The sequence below is a fragment of the Lampris incognitus genome, chromosome 6 (assembly GCF_029633865.1).
Source record: "Lampris incognitus isolate fLamInc1 chromosome 6, fLamInc1.hap2, whole genome shotgun sequence".
Classification (NCBI taxonomy): Eukaryota; Metazoa; Chordata; class Actinopteri; order Lampriformes; family Lampridae; genus Lampris; species Lampris incognitus.
The window spans coordinates 5,344,056-5,362,648 of NC_079216.1; positions in this window are offsets into that span (position 1 = coordinate 5,344,056).

Genomic DNA, 18,593 nt, shown 5'->3' on the forward strand with positions numbered 1-18,593 from the left:
TACGGGGCCTTATGGGGCAAGTTCAAATCTGGTGGCTAGGGTTTTTACACGCAAATTTGTACCGATGACCAATAACAGAGCTGTTTCGACAATGTTGACCTCTACCTAGCAACCGCCCTGTCAGACCCCAGAATGGAAGAAGCTAACATTTTAGCTGTGTATAGCCATCCAGTTTTTACAGTTGTGCTCAGCGAGAAATATGAATAACTCCAGAACTAATGTCATGGTTTGCTGTCAGTCATGAAGCAGGGTGAGGTGGTATAACTACTACTACTACTGTCAGCTGCTCATTCGTTTCCATCTCTTCCTGTCCTCGGCATCTTCCTCTGTCACACCAGCCACCTGCATGTCCTCCCTCACCACATCCATAAACCTCCTCTTTGGCCTTCCTCTTTTCCTCCTCCCTGGCAGCTCCATATTCAGCATCCTTCTCCCAGTATACCCAGCATCTCTCCTCCACACATGTCCAAACCATATCAATCTTGCCTCTCTTGCTTTGTCTCCAAACCGTCCAACCTGAGCTGTCCCTCTAATATACTCGTTCCTAATCCTGTCCTTCTTCATCACTCCCAATGAAAATCTTATCATCTTCATCTCTGCCACCTCCAGCTCCACCTCCTGTCTTTTCATCAGTGCCACTGTCTCCAAACCATATAACATAGCTGGTCTCACTACCATCTTGTAAACCTTCCCTTTATTTCTTGCTGGTACCCTTCTGTCACACATCACTCCTGACACTCTTCTCCACCCTGCCTGCACTCTCTTCTTCACCTATCTTCTGCACTCCCCGTTACTTTGGACAGTTGACCCCAAGTATTTAAACTCATACGCCTTCGTCACCTCTACTCCTTGCATCCTCACCATTCCACTGTCCTCCCTCTCATTCACACATAGGTATTCCGTCTTGCTCCTACTGACTTTAATTCCTCGTCTCTCCTGTGCATACCTCCACCTCTCCAGGCTCTCCTCAACCTGCACCCTACTCTCACTACAGATCACAATGTCATCCGTGAACATCATAGTCCATGGAGACTCCTGCCTGATCTCGTCCGTCAACCTGTCCATCACCACTGCAAACAAGAAGGGCTCAGAGCCGATCCTTGATGTAATCCCACCTCCACCTTGAACCCATCTGTCACTCCAACCACACACCTCACCACTGTCACACTTCCCTCATACATATCCTGCACCACTCCTACATACTTCTCTGCATCTCCTGACTTCCTCATACAATACCACACCTCCTCTCTCGGCACCCTGTCGTATGCTTTCTCTAAATCTACAAAGACACAATGTAACTCCTTCTGACCTTCTCTGTACTTCTCCATCAACATTCTCAAAGCAAACATCACATCTGTGGTGCTCTTTCATGGCATGAAACCATACTGCTGCTGCTGATCATCACCTCTCCTCTTAACCTAGCTTCTATTACTCTTTCCCAAATCTTCATGCTGTGCTGATCAACTTTATACCTCTGTAGTTGTTACAGTTCTGCACATCACCCTTGTTCTTGAAAATCGGCACCAGTATGCTTCTTCTCCACTCCTCAGGCATCCTCTCACTTTCCAAGATTGTGTTAAACAATCTAGTTAAAAAACTCCACTGCCATCTCTCCTAAACATGTCCATGTCTCCACAGGTATGTTATCTGGACCAACTGCCTTTCCACTCTTCATCCTCTTCATAGCTGCCCTCACTTCCTCCTTGCTCATCCACCGCACTTCCTGATTCACTATCCCCACATCATCCAACCTTCTCTCTCTCTCATTTTCTTCATTCATCGGCCCCTCAAAGTACTCCTTCCACCTTCTCAGCACACTCTCCTCACTTGTCAGCACATGTCTGTCTCTATCCTTGATTGCCTTAACCTGCTGCACACCCTTTCCAGCTCAGTATCGGTCCAAGTCCTTTTCTCCTTCCTTAGTTTCTAGCCTCTCATACAACTCACCATACGTTTTTTCCTTTGCCAGCTCTCCCTTCGCTTTACGCTGCATCTCCTTGTACTCCTGTCTACTTTCTTCATCTCTCTGACTATCCCACTTCTTCTTTGCCAACCTCTTCCTCTGTATACTTTGCTGTACTTCCTCATTCCACTACCAAGTCTCCTTGTCTTTCTTCCTCTGTCCTGATGACACACCAAGTACCTTCCTAGCTGTCTCCCTCACTATTTCTGCAGTGGTTGCCCAGCCATCCAGCAATTCTTCACTACCACCCAGTGCCTGTCTTAACTCCTGCCTGAACACCACACAGCAGTCTTCCTTCTTCAACTTCCACCATTTGATCATTTTAAAGGATTCATTTACACTAAAATCGCTAAAACAGTAACAAAGACATGTAAAAGACTCATTATTGGTTATTTGGTCCTCAGGTACCACCAGTACTGCTGGTTTTCTATTCCAACATGTTGTTCATAGTGATGGTGGTCGCGTGGCTCAGGTCCTGGGCTTTTCCAGTGGCGTCTGGACACTGCTTGGCATCCTCCTCATCATATTCTTCATATATTTTATAATTCCATTATAATTCTGTTATCCTCTTTCAGTGTTGTATTGTTTAAATTGTGTAAACACATCATCCATTGCACGTTGTCTGTCTTGGGAGAGAGAGAGCCCTCCTTTGGTGCTCTCCCTGAGGTTTCTTCCTATTTTTTCTCCCTGTTAAAGGGCTTTTTTTAGGGAGTTGTTCCTTCTCCAGTACGAGGGTCTAAGGACAGGATGTTGTGTTGCTGTAATTTTGTAGTTTCTGATATTGGGTTATACAAAAAAATTGACTTGACGTGACTAGTTCATTACACTCACCGGTTCCAGGTATTCAGCCTCCGATCGGACAGAAAACATTCACACGCAGGTCACGATTTCTGACGGTCTCAGATTTTGGTGTAACACTTGACAAAATAATCCCGTAGTAAGTAGCATGTGTATTTTGGAGAAAGAAACCCTGATCGATATCATCCAACATGATAATATTTAGCAACACATCAAGCTAAATCAAGCATTTAATTAAACCTCATTAAATGTTGGATAATGTTTAGCTTTGTATTTTAGCGCCTATCACATTCTCTTCAACATTTGACATGCGGCTTGCTTCTTCTTCTTCCTCTTCTGCTTCTTCTGCTTTTCCTTTTGTGACAGAGGATGTATTTCCTGTGCACATGCCATTACATTTGGATTCTTGGTGAGGATTCACAAATAAAAAATGGCAATTCCAGAATGCTAATACATTGAATGGTTGTTCCTACTAAAATGGCGACAGGAGGGGCACGTGGATCGGTGGATCGAATCCCTGTGTTACTTCCAGCTTGGTCGGGCGTCTCTACAGACACAATTGGCTGTGACTGCGGGTGAGAAGCCAGATGTGGGTGTGTGTCCTGGTCGCTGCACTAGCGCCTCCTCTGGTTGGTCGGGGGGCCTCTTTGGGGGGTAGGGGGAACTGGGGGGGGGATAGCGTGATCCTCCCACGTGCTACGTCCCCCTGGCAAAACTCCTCACTGTCAGGTGAAAAGAAGCGGCTGGCGACTCCACATGTATGGGAGGAAACATGTGGTAGTCTGCAGCCCTCCCCGGATCAGCAGAGGGGTGGAGCAGCGACCGGGACGACTCGGAAGAGTGGGGTAATTAGCCGGATACAACTGGGGCGATAAAGGGGGGCAAAAAAATCAAAAGAAAAAAAATGGCAAGAGGAAAAGGTATCCAATATGGTATTTTTTAAACATGAGAAGGTTTCAGCCATTTAAGAACTTCCACTCTTTAGAGGTTTTGCTGCTGTTCTGGCTGCAGGAAGTAGGTCAGTGACAAAGCTAATCCTAAAACCGGGGTCAGTCCTGTAATGCTACGTTAGTGATCTAAATTAGCAGCGGGTGTGACAGCTGTTCACTTGGTTGTTGCTTAAACATTTTTCGCTGTGGGTGTTGTTCATCCGATCCCTAACATTTGAAGTTTGTGTTTGTAATTGATCCAGTATTGTCCGAGTGTTTAGGAAGGGAGGAAGATGCTTAGCGCACTGCCAAGTCGTTGTCATGCGGCGTTTTTTCTTTTCTTTTTTTTTTTTGTGTGTTGTTTTTCTTTTGTAGAGATCAATGAAGTGAATGGGTGCAGATGACACAGGATAAACTGAATCAGATGTATGTGGTTTCAATCAGCAAGATGGAGGAAAGAGACATCGAATACTTCCTCTCCTCATCGTAACACATGGCTCTCCCCTTTCATGATGCATCGTGCTCAGACATAACAGAAAAAAAATAGGCCATATAATAGTTCCTTTGATAACATTAATAAGGAAAAATGGCATTTTTGTTTAAGGACTGCCACACATCTGTCCGTTCAGCCACTTCTCCCACATGGTCCTCGTTTAAAGTTGCATGGAGTTTGTTTATCAGTCTTTTTTTTTTTGACCGTATAAAGGACTTTTGTTCTTGGATCTTTGTTCCCACAACAATTTGCAATAATAAAATTCATATTCCGTCACAGGAGTGATTCAGACCTCAGTGAGCATCTTCACTTAAAGTCACAATCCTTAAAATTTACATGCAAACAATGTCTTCTTTCTTTTTTTTGACACTCTAATGCGGATGTGTTTAGGACAATAGCTAATCCAGGAATATCCATGAATAATTTTGTAGTTACTCATTTCAATGCAGTGGCGGCTCCAGCCAAATCTTTCAGTGGGAGGCAATTGTTGAGATGGTGTCAATGGCAATCCATTCAACAGGCAAAGTAACCTAAGTCAGCTAGCTAACTTGACATTGTCACATTACATTGTAGAATTTGTTATTTATCCCCCCCCCCTTTTTCGCCCAAATTGTACCTGACCAATCGTCGCGGTGGCTGGTCCGCCTCCTCTGCTGATCCGGGGAGGGCTGCAGACTACCTCATGCCTCCTCCGATATATGTGGAATTGCCAGCCACTTCTTTCCACCTGACAGTGGGAAGTTTCGCCAGGGGGACGTAGCGCGTGGGAGGATCACGCTATTCCCCCTCCCCCCCGAACAGGCGCCCCGACCGACTAGAAGAGGCGCTAGTGCAGCGACCAGGGCACATACCCACATCTGGCTTCCCATCTGCAGACACGGCCAATTGTGTCTGTAGAGACGCTCAACCAAGCCGGAGGTAACATGGGGATTTGAACTGGCAGTCCCCATGTTGGTAGGCAATGGAATAGACTGCTATGCTACCCAGACTTCCACAATTTGTTATTTCTGGTCACCTCATAGTTGTATAAGGTGACCAGCCCTGGGTTCAGTTAATCGTTTTCCTGATTCGAATTTATCTTCGTCATATCGATCTGATTATCGAGTAATTTGATCCCTGAATCAATCTTGTAATGTCCCCCCCCATTGATGTGTGCAACAGAAATTACAGAACTATGGAAATTACAGACTGGAAACTGCTTTTGGGTCAATTCTTGATATAAACATGAATATTTTTAATAATGCACCAGGTTAGTGGGTTCCTTGTACAATTTGCAGCATTAGCTCACTTTCATATCCTAGCAAAATTGGTAGTGTAACTGAAATATCGATATTGAATCAAACTGAAATTAATTGGAAATCGAATCAATTTGGGACCTTATGAATTGGAATCGAATGTTTCAGGAAATCACTGGTGATACCCAGCCCCAACAGCTACATCCAGGAGTTCATTTTAAATGTCTTGAATAAAATGATTTTGGCTTTACAGTGACTGACCAATCCACTGTGGTCATCAACAGACAAATTGTCATCTATCACAAATACCTTTGAATGTGAAGAGAGAGACTTGCTTTACCCTTCGTCAAATAAAATTAAGGTCTTCACTCCCACAAAAAGACAATCTTCATCAAGGCTAACCCGAATGCCCCACAACTAAACGCTAAATTATGGCAGTTCTTGCTCACCTCATCGTAGTGACGATGCACAGCTGATTAGCTCCACCCCCAGTAACTGAATTTAATTCCAGTAGGTAACCAGTAACATGTTAAATTCCTCGCGTTTATAACAAACCAAATTTCATGAAAATTGGCTCAAAATTAAGCAAGTTACAGTCGATGCTGTAGTGACGAAAAGACAGGAGGTGGAGCTGGAGGTGGCAGAGTTGAAGATGATAAGATTTTCACTGGGAGTGATGAAGAAGGACAGAATTAGGGACGAGTATATTAGAGGGACAGCTCAGGTTGGACGGTTTAGAGACAAAACAAGAGAGACAAGATGGAGATGGTTTGGACATGTGTGGAGGAGAGATGCTGGGTATACTGGGAAGAAGGATGCTGAATATGGAGCTGCCAGGGAAGAGGAGAAGAGGAAGGCCAAAGAGGAGGTTTATGGATGTGGTGAGGGAGGACATGCAGGTGGCTGGTGTGACAGAGGAAGATGCAGAGGACAGGAAGAGATGGAAATGGATGATCCGCTGTGGCGCCCCCTAACGGGAGCAGCCGAAAGTAATAGTAGTAATAGTAGTAGTAGTAGTAGTAGACTACCACTCAGTTCTGAAATTCAACAGTGTAATTTCAGATTAGCAGACTGTGTTACTATAGATGCTGTTCTGAGATGGGACTAACTGCCGTTCACATGTTTTAAGCAGAATGATGGACCTTTTTAAACGGAAAACAATCATTTTAAATCAATATAATTATTATTTTTTTTTTTTTTTTTTACCAATATTTTGTATCAGGGTTATTTTCTTTGCTTCAGAGTTGGTGTAAGTTGTGTGTTTTGGTCAGCGGGTCTCGTTTGTTACTGCTGGAGTTCGCTGCTCCGCTCGTCTCTGAGTGACAGCGTAGGAAGTATTCACAATGTACTTCATGTTCATCTTGCAAAGGTAATGAAATACTAGCAACCGCTGCATTTTTTTAAGATGAACTACAACCCTATCGTGTGCATACTAGACTGTCCATGTGCGTGTCCGTCCAATCCTCACAGTTGAGCATTTTTCCGGCATACAGTCATTAGAAAAGGAGTGGCTGTAAAACAGTGGATGCATTTTTTTTGAGTGTCATAACCCCAACAGAATTACTCGGTTCACTGTCAGAATTTGATCCATTTTGTCCGATAAAATTTGGAAAGTCTGGAAGAGCTGCACAATTTAATTATTTTATCCCATTCAAGTTAGGTTAGCCTGCTTGGCTGGCGCTGGCAGCCAAGCCAGCTAACTGCTGCGCATGCTCTGTAGGTGCTGGGGCCGGTGGGGGATTCTCCAGGTTCTGGGCATCTGACTCAGTGACTCGAGTAACCCGAAAACCAACCTCTTTGTTTAGTGAGTGACTCAAACAAAGTCCATCCATCCATCCATCCATCCATACATTATCTGGACCACTTATCCTGCTCTCAGGGTCGCGGGGATGCTGGAGCCTATCCCAGCAGTCATTGGGCGGCAGGCCGGGAGACACCCTGGACAGGCCGCAGACACGGGGAGAACATGCAAACTCCACACAGAGGACGACCTGGGATGACCTCCCAAGGTTGGACTACCCCGGGGCTCGAACCCAGAACCCTCTTGCTGTGAGGTGATCACACTAACCACTGCGCCACCGTGTTGCCTCATACAAAGTCAAGTTAGTAAAAAGAGTCGAACCTCCCATCACTAGCGTCCTCGGTTTTTCAGTCAGCTCCACCCCTTGCTCCTCCCCGACCCCACCCTCTTCTCCAAATATGGTCACGTCCGGTAAAAAAAAAAAACAAGATGGTTACAGAACATACCAAACTATACCAAGCTCGAGGCTTCAAAACAGTAGTCCAGAAACCAGTGGGTGACGTCATGGTGTCTATGTCCATTATTTTATACAGTCTATCTTGGTGCACTTTGAGTGCCCCTAGTGGCCATTCTCCGAGTGGCGTACCTTTCATTCAGGCTAAAGTAACTTTCATTTTACACCTGGAACAACAGGTGTATGTAATAAACTACCTGGCAGAATAGAAATCCAGCAGCACATGGTACTTGAGGACCTGATTGAGAATCTGTGTTTTAAACGAAGCTTGGTTAATATTTTATAAGGGTTCAAGTCTTAAATATATTACAGTACGTCTCCCATCCAGACAGAGGAGCAAAGGTAGTTTCTCGTGTTTCATCTGAGTGGTCACTCTTGATGGAGAGACCCAAACAGAAGACCTGGACCGGGTCATGGGTGTCCACTTACCAACAACCCCCTCCCATGGAGCACTGGTGCTCCTAACAACACAGAGGATTAATCCATATAATAAAGCAGAGGTCCTGAATAGCTTTAGTGGGGAGCAGAATAGAGGGTAATTCTCTGTGTTTTCTAAATGGGGGAGCGCGGGGCTTTTCAGAGGGAAAACATGCTGATTACTGTATTGTAAAGTGGCTTTTGATTCCCCCCCGGCCTGCTTTAATCCCCTGCACACAACAGTGGCCTCTGTCTCCCACCAATGGCAATTGAGCCACTAAGGAGACTTGTATTACCGGCTAGCGGGGTTTAATTGTGAACCCGATCGGTCATTAAAGAAGCCACGGTCGGTTGAATGTGGACTGATGGGTCGGTCCTCCATGGCGTCTCCCCCCACAGACGGCGGATCACAGGTTGTTGTTTCTAAACAATGCAACCAGAACCACTATGGGCTCCTTTCTTCCCCTCTCGCCTCCTCCCTCTGCACTTTTTTTGCCCCTCTTCGCCGCCTCCTCCCAGCTTCCAGGGAACGCAATTAAAGTGGGGAGTCTGATGGGAGGATTGGTGTGGTGGAGGTGGTTGCGGGGTGGAGGTGGGGGGGTGAGGGGAGAGCACCATCGAGGCTATTATCCCCTACACACACACACACACACACACACACACACACTCCCCTTGTGAACACAATAGCAGTGGCCTGAGCAGAGCAGAAGAGCGGCCCCAAATTTTAGAATGGTGGGCATCAGTGGCAGGCAGACCCACCCCCCCCAACCACTCCAATACCCCCAGCCCCGCTCTATATGTCTGCAGATGTTCACTCTGCTAATATATATATTTGTGTATGTGTGTGTGTGTGTGTGATTTAATGTGTGCAGAATGTTTACAAGGCAGCTATTACCGGTGTCGGCTCTGCAGACGGTTTCCTGAATAAGATGCGCCACTCGCTGTCTCGTCCTCTGTTCCTTCTGTTGTGAGCGTCCTCTGCCCCTAGTCGTGGACGTAGCATCTAGAATGAATGGGTGAGATCGGGCTGAGACACGGCTACCTGGGTAAAAACGCACTTTATGTGTTTCTTCAACCGCGAAGCTTCCTTTTTTTGGGGGGGGGGTTTGAAGGTGTTATGTCCAAATACTCTCAAGCTCCATCAGCCAATAAGGACGCTCGAACCTCGGCCTTACACTGTTTTGTTGGAGCTAGCTTTGTAGCTGTGAGGTTAAGCAGTCCTGATTAGCCGTGTAGGTTGAACAGGATGCAGTCAAAACCAACAAACACACACATGTGTGTGACATCACTTGTAAAATCAAGACTCAGGAACAATTTCTTGTCATTTGCGTGCACAAAAGAAGTGAAATTCCGTTTCCCCCCACAAAAGACGAAAACACACATCCCAAAGTACCCAAAAACGACACCACCAAAAACATACAAAAACAGAGGCAACAAAACGAAAACCAAACAACACAAACAGTTAACAACAACACAGTCCACTCAGTGCAACACAATCCAACAATTCCACTGTCCAGAGAAGGAACGCCAGCCAGGAGGACTGTCGGACCTGCCGGTCTGCATGGACTAGCAGTTAGCATAGCCAGTTAGCTTAGCCTGCCCCGCTTCCGCGTCCCGTCAGACCGCCCCCGGTGTGTCCTCCTCGGGCGGGGCTCCAGGCAGGGCCGTGGTCCCTGGGCCCACCGGACGCAGCAGACCGGGCTCCCCCAGCCGGTCCAGCGCTCAGCTGCATCTGATAAATCTGTTTAGTGTGGACGTTCTTTACAGACATGAGCCGATATAGAAGAGACCTACCACCGCTACTGTCGGCTGCTCCCGTTAGGGGGCGCATTCCCGAAGATTGCGATGGTTTACGATTTTGTGAAATTCGCCCATTGCCCCCCCCCCTATTCGGTGTACGCTTTATTTCGCTAATACGCGCACCGAGTGGCCATGTTCAGAATGGCGTGCCTTTCCTTCAGGCTTTAGTACCCTTGCGGCTATTTCAGTCAACCGCCACACCACCGACCATGTGAGGTTTGGACCGGATGCAGACGGGCGGAGGACCACGACCTGCTGTTGAGCCGGTGGGCTCTTCACGCCAGGTGCTTAACGCACAACGCACAGGGTTGTTGTTGTTGTTTTTTTTTTTGTTAGTCTCTCATTTGAAACAGGTTTTATTGCGGAAAAAGCTGTGCTTTGTTTTGAGTATAGTGCCGCCGTAGGTTTGACCCTACACCGTATATATACATAACTAAAGCTTAGTGCGTTTGTACTGTAATTACAAAGCCATCAGTACCATAAATTAAGTAAACTTTGACGTGCGGTCACCACATCTGTCATATTACATAACCCGCAAGTCATGCACTGCGGCGTGAGTGGCGCACAACAACGCATACCACAGCCAGTCTCCACGGCAACAAACGGGGCGCAACCTTTGTCCTCCGTTTGACGTTTTTTTTTTTTTTTTTTGTTCTCTCTCCCCCCCCCCCTTTTTTTTTTTTTTCAACTCCTCATGAAACATTTCAAACAGAGCTGAAAACAGAAAGGCCTGTCCAGTCCAGCCCTCCGCTTCACCTTGGCATTCCTCGCCATCCGTCCACCCGGCTCTCCATGGCCAGTGGACAATGGCGGATTGAAGGCACCCCCGGGCGGGCCCTGTGCAAGTTGTGTGCCAGTTCGGGTAAATAGGGGCTCTTTAATATCCGCCAAGGGGCCGTGGCGGGTGGGGGGGGGGGCGAGGGTTTGATGGTGGTGGTGATGGGGGGGGGTTATTCGGGGGTAAGGAGCTCACTGAGCTGGCAGCCATGCAGTCCATTGTTGGTGTTTGTTAACAGGTGTGTGTGTTTAAATGGGAGTCTTTCACTGGAGCCGCCACACGAGCCTACGGGGGCCTGCAGAGACCCCCCCTCCCTTACCCCATAGTCCTCCCATCAATGACAGCTTTTCAGAAGCCTGGGCGGGGGTGGGGGGGGAGTAGAGAGGAGAAAAGAGGAGAAAGGAGAATTGAGAGGTGGAAAATTCCACTAGTTCACAGGAGGAGAGAGAGAGAGAGAGAGAGAGAGAGGGAGGGCCAGGTAACAGGTAACAGTGCATAGTGTGCCTTTTCTACTTCCTGTCACATCCCACAACCCCCTTGTCGCACTAAACTCCATACACACACACACACACACACACACACAGCTGATCCTGCACATGCACACACACAAAATACACTCGCACACATATACGTAAAATACACTAATTAACTCCACTTCCTGTTCCCACTAGGCTCTGTATCGCACTGACTTCCCTACGCAGACACATCTGATAAACACATACACACACAAAACACACACACATACATACATACACATCTAATCCTATACACACACACAAAACACACACACACACAAAACACATGCTAAAAAATCTCTTCTTCGTGTCACATCACACAACCCCTCTATCCCACTAGACTCCATACACACACAAATCATCCTACACACACACACACACACTCACGAATCATAGTCTTCTTTCTGTCATATACCACATCCCCTTTATCCCACTAAACACCACACACACACACACACACACACACACACACACACACACACACATATATACGTTTGTAGGCTTGATCCTACACTCGCACACACACAGACATGCACCGCACACTGTGGCCGTTAAAATCGAATCAGCCTCCTCCTCCTCGTAGTCCATTTCCTCTTTGCTTTTTCGCGTCTCTCCCCCGTTGACACTTGGTAGAAGTCTTTTTGCAGTCTGCCCAGCCGTCACGTTTTCCTTCCCATGTCACCGCCACCCGTGACACACGGAGGGCCACGAAAAAAGGTCAAGTCTTACGCACACTCACCGCGCGGGTATCAGGAAAAATCGTTACCCTGTGGCCACAGAGGATGAAAAACAGCGGGCAGAGCCAACGCCAAGTGAGTCTCTCCGCTATATTGGGCTGTGTGGTGGTGGTGGTGCATTACTGTACTAGGAGAGAGAGAGAGAGAGGGAGAGAGAGAGAGGGAGAGAGAGGGAGAGAGGACGTGAGAGCTGTCTGAACGATAACCTCGCCACACCGCTCCATGGAACTCTGCCCTGTTAATAGTTTCCACCAGAGGAGGAGGAGGAGGACAGAGAGGGAGCAGCTGAAGACTATTCCTTTGTGGCTGGCTGGATGGATGGATGGGTGGGTGGGTAGGTGGAAGGATGGATGGGTGGGTAGGTGGATGGATGGATGGATGTTTTTCTTTTTCCTTTTTCTCCCCAGTATACTTGGCCAATCACCCCACTCTTCCGAGCCGTCCCAGTCTCTGCTCCACCCCCTCTGCTAATCCGGGGAGGGCTGCAGGCTGCCACACGTCTCCTCCCATTCATGTGGAGTTGCCAGCTGCTTCTTTTCACCTGATAATGAGGAGTTTCACCAGGTGGACATAGCGTGTGGGAGGATAACTATTCCCCCCAGTTCCCCCTCCCCCATGAACAGGCGCCCTGATCGACCAGAGGAGGTGCGAGTGCAGCGACCAGCACTCATACCCACATCCGGTTTCCCACCCGCAGACACAGCCAGTTGTGTCTGTAGGGACGCCCGACCAAGCCGGAGGTAACACGGGGATTCGATCAAGTGATCCCCATGTTGGTAGGCAACGGAATAGACCGCCACGCTACCCAGACGCCCATGGCGGGATAGTTGGATGGATGGATTGAAGGATGGATGGGTGAATGGATTGATAAGTGGATGGATGAATGGATGTATATATAAGTGAATGGTTGGATTTTCTGGGTGGATGGATAGATACTAAGTGGATGGTTGGATGAATTGTGTGCAGTTATGATGTGAAAACCATTGGAGGATTATGAAAGTAGAAGACCCTAATATCTAGACACTAGGCATGGGCCTTAAAATATTGAAAACAACACGGGCTTCATTTTTAGCGATGTCTTTGCGATTCTTTTTAAACGCTTCTGCAGGGTCACCGGGTCTGTGTGACAGAACCAGCCCAATGGTTCAAACCATATACACTGCTTTTAAAGTCCAAAAGCATCGTTATCGCTAACAAAATAACACTAAATGTTTAGTGTCTCAGCATTAAAAGCAGTTTTCCCTAAACAGTTCTTTCTTCTAGGTCCTTGAATGGCCTTGTGTAATTAGATTCAGTATATTATAAATAAAATATAGCTCTGGGAACGTGTGCACTTCAAGTAGGGCGACAAGCCATGCCTCCTTTATGGAAATCTCTTAGTCAAAATGGAGGACAAGCTGATCACGTCTGATACTGTGCACACAAACTGAGCGCTGGCACCTGGTCCGATGAGACGTCCAAGCTGATCCATGATCACGAGATAAGATCACAAGATAACATGATCGACTTATGAATTAATTTGTAGTAATGATGTGTTGGTTGCAAACGAGTCGGCTCTATGAGCGAGCTCCTTAAATGTTGGGAGCTGGCTCTTGTCGAGCTGATTTCTGTTTTTCTTTGGGTTTTTTTTTGTAAATTAATACAAGACAGAATAATAGGATGATCCTATAATGTGCGTATTTGTTAAACATCCATCAACCTCTCACTTTGGTAATAACGTTAAGAGTCAAGCATGGTGAGACTTGTATGTTGCGCCGGTTGCCAACATACAAAAACATAGTTCAGAATAAATAAATCGTTCAATACACATGTGTAATAGTGTTTAATTTTTTCAACACTATTTATCATACATCATTTATCATGCATCATTTGGTTCTTATTGCTGAGCTGAGCCAAATGATCTGGCTCGCTAAAAAGAGCCGGACTTCCCATCGCTATAACTTAGCTGTCTTCAGCAGCACGGTGGTTAGCACTGTTGCCTCACAGCAACAGGGTTCTGGGTTCAAGCCCCAGGCCATCCCAGGTCCTTTCTGTGTGGAGTTTGCATGTTCTGTCCATGTCTGCGTGGGTTTTCTCGGGGTGCTATGGTTTTCTCCCACCATCAAAAGACATGCATGTTAGGGTTAATACTCGTGCCTGTACCCCTGACCAAGGCAATAGGAAAAAGAACTGGAGTTGGTCCCCGGGCACTGCACCACAGTTGCTCACTGTTCGTATACAATAGGATGGGTTAAATTCAGAATACAAATTTAATTTTAAACAAAACAACTGTACAATGACAAAATTAAAATGGCTTTCTTCTTCTGTTGTGTATCAGTGGTTTGCTTCCTACCATATAGACAGGACACATTTTGTACAAATTCAGAATTACTGGTCAGAAAGTTTGATAGTTCCTCATGGAGTTCCACAAGGTTTAGTGTTGGGACCATTCCTGTTTAGTATTTACCTCCTCCCTCTTGGCAACATCTTCCCTCACTATGGTATCCATTTCCACTGCTATGCTGATGATACACAGCTTTATGTGTCCACTAAGCCCCACTTCCACTCTCTCCTCCAGTACCCTCACTGGTTGTCTGCATGATATGTAGATATGGATGACTAACAACTATCTGAAATTCAACAGTAGTAAAACTGAGCTACTCCTCACTGACACTAAATCTACGCTCAAAAACAAACATTTGCTTACTCCCCATTAGTGGAGCCACCATATTTGTCTCAGCTCAGGCTAAGAGCCCCAAGGGTAGTCCAACCTTGGGGGTTGTCTGGGGTCATCCTCTGTGTGGAGTTTGCATGTTCTCCCTGTGTCTGTGTGGGTTTAAACCCCGCCCCCCTTTTTCTCCCCAATTGTATCCGGCCAATTACCCCACTCTTCCGAGCCATCCCGGTCACTGCTCCACCCACTCTTCTGATCCGGGGAGGGCTGCAGACTACCACATGTCTCCTCCTCACCTGACAGTGAGGAGTTTCACCGGGGGGACGTAGCGCGTGGGACTTCAGATTCTCATGTGTTTTGATGGGTCCTTTGTAGTGTTGACTGGTACATAACTAAAACTTTTTTGCTGTTGTTCCTCTTGTCCGTGTTTATGCAAACACACACACCTACACACAGACATACACATGCACGTGAGCCATGTTCAACATCTTCACACCTGTTCTCTGTTTTTATGGATAATGTTCATATTAGCCCTTTTAACAGCGCCATCTCTTAATTTTGATGTTTTTTCTTAGTCAATGTATACTGCACACACACATGCTATATTAAGTTTTCTTGTGTATATGTTTGGACGGCGCGGTTGCGCAGTGGTTGGCGCAGTCGTCTCACAGCAAGAAGGTCCTGGGTTCGAGCCCCCAACCTTGGGGGTCGTCCCGGGTCGTCCTCTGTGTGGAGTTTGCAGGTTCTCCCCGTGTCTGTGTGGGTTTCCTCCGGGTGCACCGGTTTCCTCCCACAGTCCAAAGACCTGTAGCTCAGGTGAATCAGCCGTACTACATTGTCCCTAGGTGGGTGTGTCTGTGTGTGTGTGTGTGTGTCTGTGTGTGTGTGTGTGTGTGGGCCCTGTGATGGCCTGGCAGCCTGTCCAGGGTGTCTCCCCACCTGCTGCCCAATGACTGCTGGGATAGGCTCCAGCATCCCTGTGACCCTGAGAGCAGGATGAGCGGTTTGGATGATGGCTGGATGGATCTATTTTTTTTACTCTTTTAGCTGTTCTCACGTAAAGCACATTATACAACAGTCAGTTCCAACCAAGTCATTTGATTGGACAAGAGGCATTCCATGAGTGCTGATGTTCAGTATAACAGCACTGGTACTTTTTAATACATATCACTCCACCGCACAGGGGTTCTATTAATAACCGTTAATTAGGCTACATTAACGGTCGTTATCAATATCGTTGTAACAAACTTGCACAGCCAAGATGGCTATATTTCCACAAATATCATTTTAGTTAAATTATGGAATGGTCGTCAGAAGAGGACGAAGGGAAGGAGAGCTTGCATAGGCCTACTTCAGTGCAAACCTCCAGGTGTGCTGATGTGACACCAGCCGACCGAGACAAATTGCGTTCAGGTTGCCTGGCAACGGTCCAAGTTCAAGAGCGCAGTTGTGGAGCTATTTGTTGGAATCTGTTGTCGCTTATTACTGTTACCTAATAACTGGCGATTGTAGAACTGTTGTATGGAAGCAGTATCACACGAGAGGGAGTGCTGTTACACTGAATATCTGCACTCCCTCTCGTGTGATACTTCTTAATTGCGTTGCATTTTAAGTACAAAATATCCTGTGTAGGTAAAGTTAGGGAGGTGGATTTGGATTACTGTGATTTGATGAAACATCATAAGCCGATTAACACTCCATAGAAAGCGGTAGTACCTCATGGCGACACGATACACGTGACGGACGTCGACCCTTCTCACAACACTGAGGTCAGTCTTAATCCAGATTGAACCTCCCCTTTCTTTTCCCCTCCTCCCTCTCCCTCTCTCTTCCTCCCCCTCCCTCTCTCTTCTTCTCTCTCTTTCTCTCTCCCTCCCACCACATGCCTGTGAATCATGGAGCCAAGCGCTCCTGTCTTCAGGTGGTTAAGGAATGATTTTGGCATCCAAGAGACAAAAACAAACTCCTGAGGCCTGTAAACCCCCCCCCCCCCACAGGGCCACAGGACTTGATATGTTTTACGCTGTAAAAGACACCCGTGTATCGCCAATTATACGTGTCGGGGTGGCCCCTGTGATGAGAAAAAAACTCCTCCGCTCGCTTCCTGGAGGAGGCTTTTAACCCCGTGGGGGGGAGGGGGGGCAGAAGTGGAGCGTAGCCCCATTTTCTTCGACAGGGTGGAGAAAGCAGGCATGACATGTTTAAAGCCCTTCAACCAAAATAGAGGAGAGTATATTTAGTGTGATTCAAAGAGCTCCCCCATGCATGAGTGAGAAAGCCACAAGGGTCTTAAACTTCTTTATTGTGTAAAAATATACAGTAGACCAAGTGTTGTTCTGGAAAAGTATTGAGTTCAAATCCGTCACGTGCGTCATTTGAAATGCCGTACAGTTTCTGTAAAGGGGACAGATAAAGTCCATTTTATCTTATCTTGTCCTATTGGCATTATTTTTATCATGTCATGCTGTGTTTTGTTTCTGCAGTATATCTTTAGATGTGCCCTTGCATTCACACACACACACACACACACACACACACACACACACACACACACACACACACACACACACACACACACACACACACACACACACACACACATTCAACGGGCAACTGGGAACTGCCGCACCCGGGGCGCGAACCTGGGTCTCCCGCTCCACGGGCGACTACGTTAACCAGTCGAATAAAGGGTCCGACCCGTTAGTCAACTGGCTAGCGAGTCCACTCGTTCATGATGGTTAGATGTGCACAACATATCTAACTATTATGAAGTGACATAATTACATAACAAGTGTTTATTCTTGGATCATGCTGTTAAGTATTCATGAGAGAGATGGCCTGTGGGGGAACAAACTGTTCCTATGTCTGGTGGTTTTGGTGTCCATTGCTCTGTAGTGCTTGCCAGAGGGTAGGAGTTCAAACAGACTATGTCCTGTGTGTGTGTGTGTGTGTGTGTGTGGTGGGGGGGGGGGTCTGTGCAGATTCTGCCTGCCTGTTTCCAGACTCTAGAGGTGTACAAGTCCTGCCGGGTGGGCAGGGGAGTGTCACTGACGTTTTCTGCTGTCCTTACTGTTCGCTATAGTCTGTCCCTATCCTGTTTTGTTGCTGCTCCGAACCAGAACATGATGGATGTGCACAGGACAGAGTCGATGACTGTTGTGTAGAACTGGCTCAACAGCTCCTGTGGCAGACCAAATTACCTCAATTGCAGCAGAAAGAACATCCTCTGCTGTGCCTTTTTGAGGATGGAGTTAATGTTGGGCCCCCACTTTAGGTCTTTGGAAATGGTAGTTCCCAGCAACTTGAAGGTCTACACAGTTGACCCAGGGCTGTCGGATATTGTGAGGGGGAGTAGTGCTCAGGGGTGTCTCTTAAAGTGCACTGTCATCTCCACAGTTTTGAGCATGTTCAGCTCAAAAGTTTTTATGAATACACCAGAGCACCAGCCACTCAACCTCCTGCTGAGACGCAGACTCGTCACCATCCTAGATGAGTCCGATGACCATAGTGTCATCTTTAAACTTCAGTAGTTTAACAGCTGGGTCCTTGGAGAGCAGTGGGGAGAGGACACATCCCTGGGGAGCACTGATGCTGACTGCCTATATACCAGAAGTGACTTCCCCCAGCCTCACCTACTGTTCCCTGCCTGTCGGGAAGCTGGTGATGCACTGACAGATGGTGGGGGATACAGTGATCTGGGAGAGTTTGGAGGAGAGGATTTCTGGAATAATAGCGTTGAACGCTGGGCTGAAGTCCACAAACAGGATCCTTGCATATGTCACCGGGAAGTCAAGGTGTTGCAGAATTTAGTGCAGTCCCAGTTGACTGAATCATCCACTGACCTGTTTGCCTGGTAAGCAAACTTCAGGGGTCCAGCAGGTCTCCGGTGACATTCCTCAGGTGGGCCAACACTAGTCGTTTTGAAAGTCTTCATGACCACAGACATCTGCGCGACAGGCCTGCAGTCATTCGGTCCTGTGATGGAGGGTTTCTTTGGGAACAGGATGATGTTGGAGCATT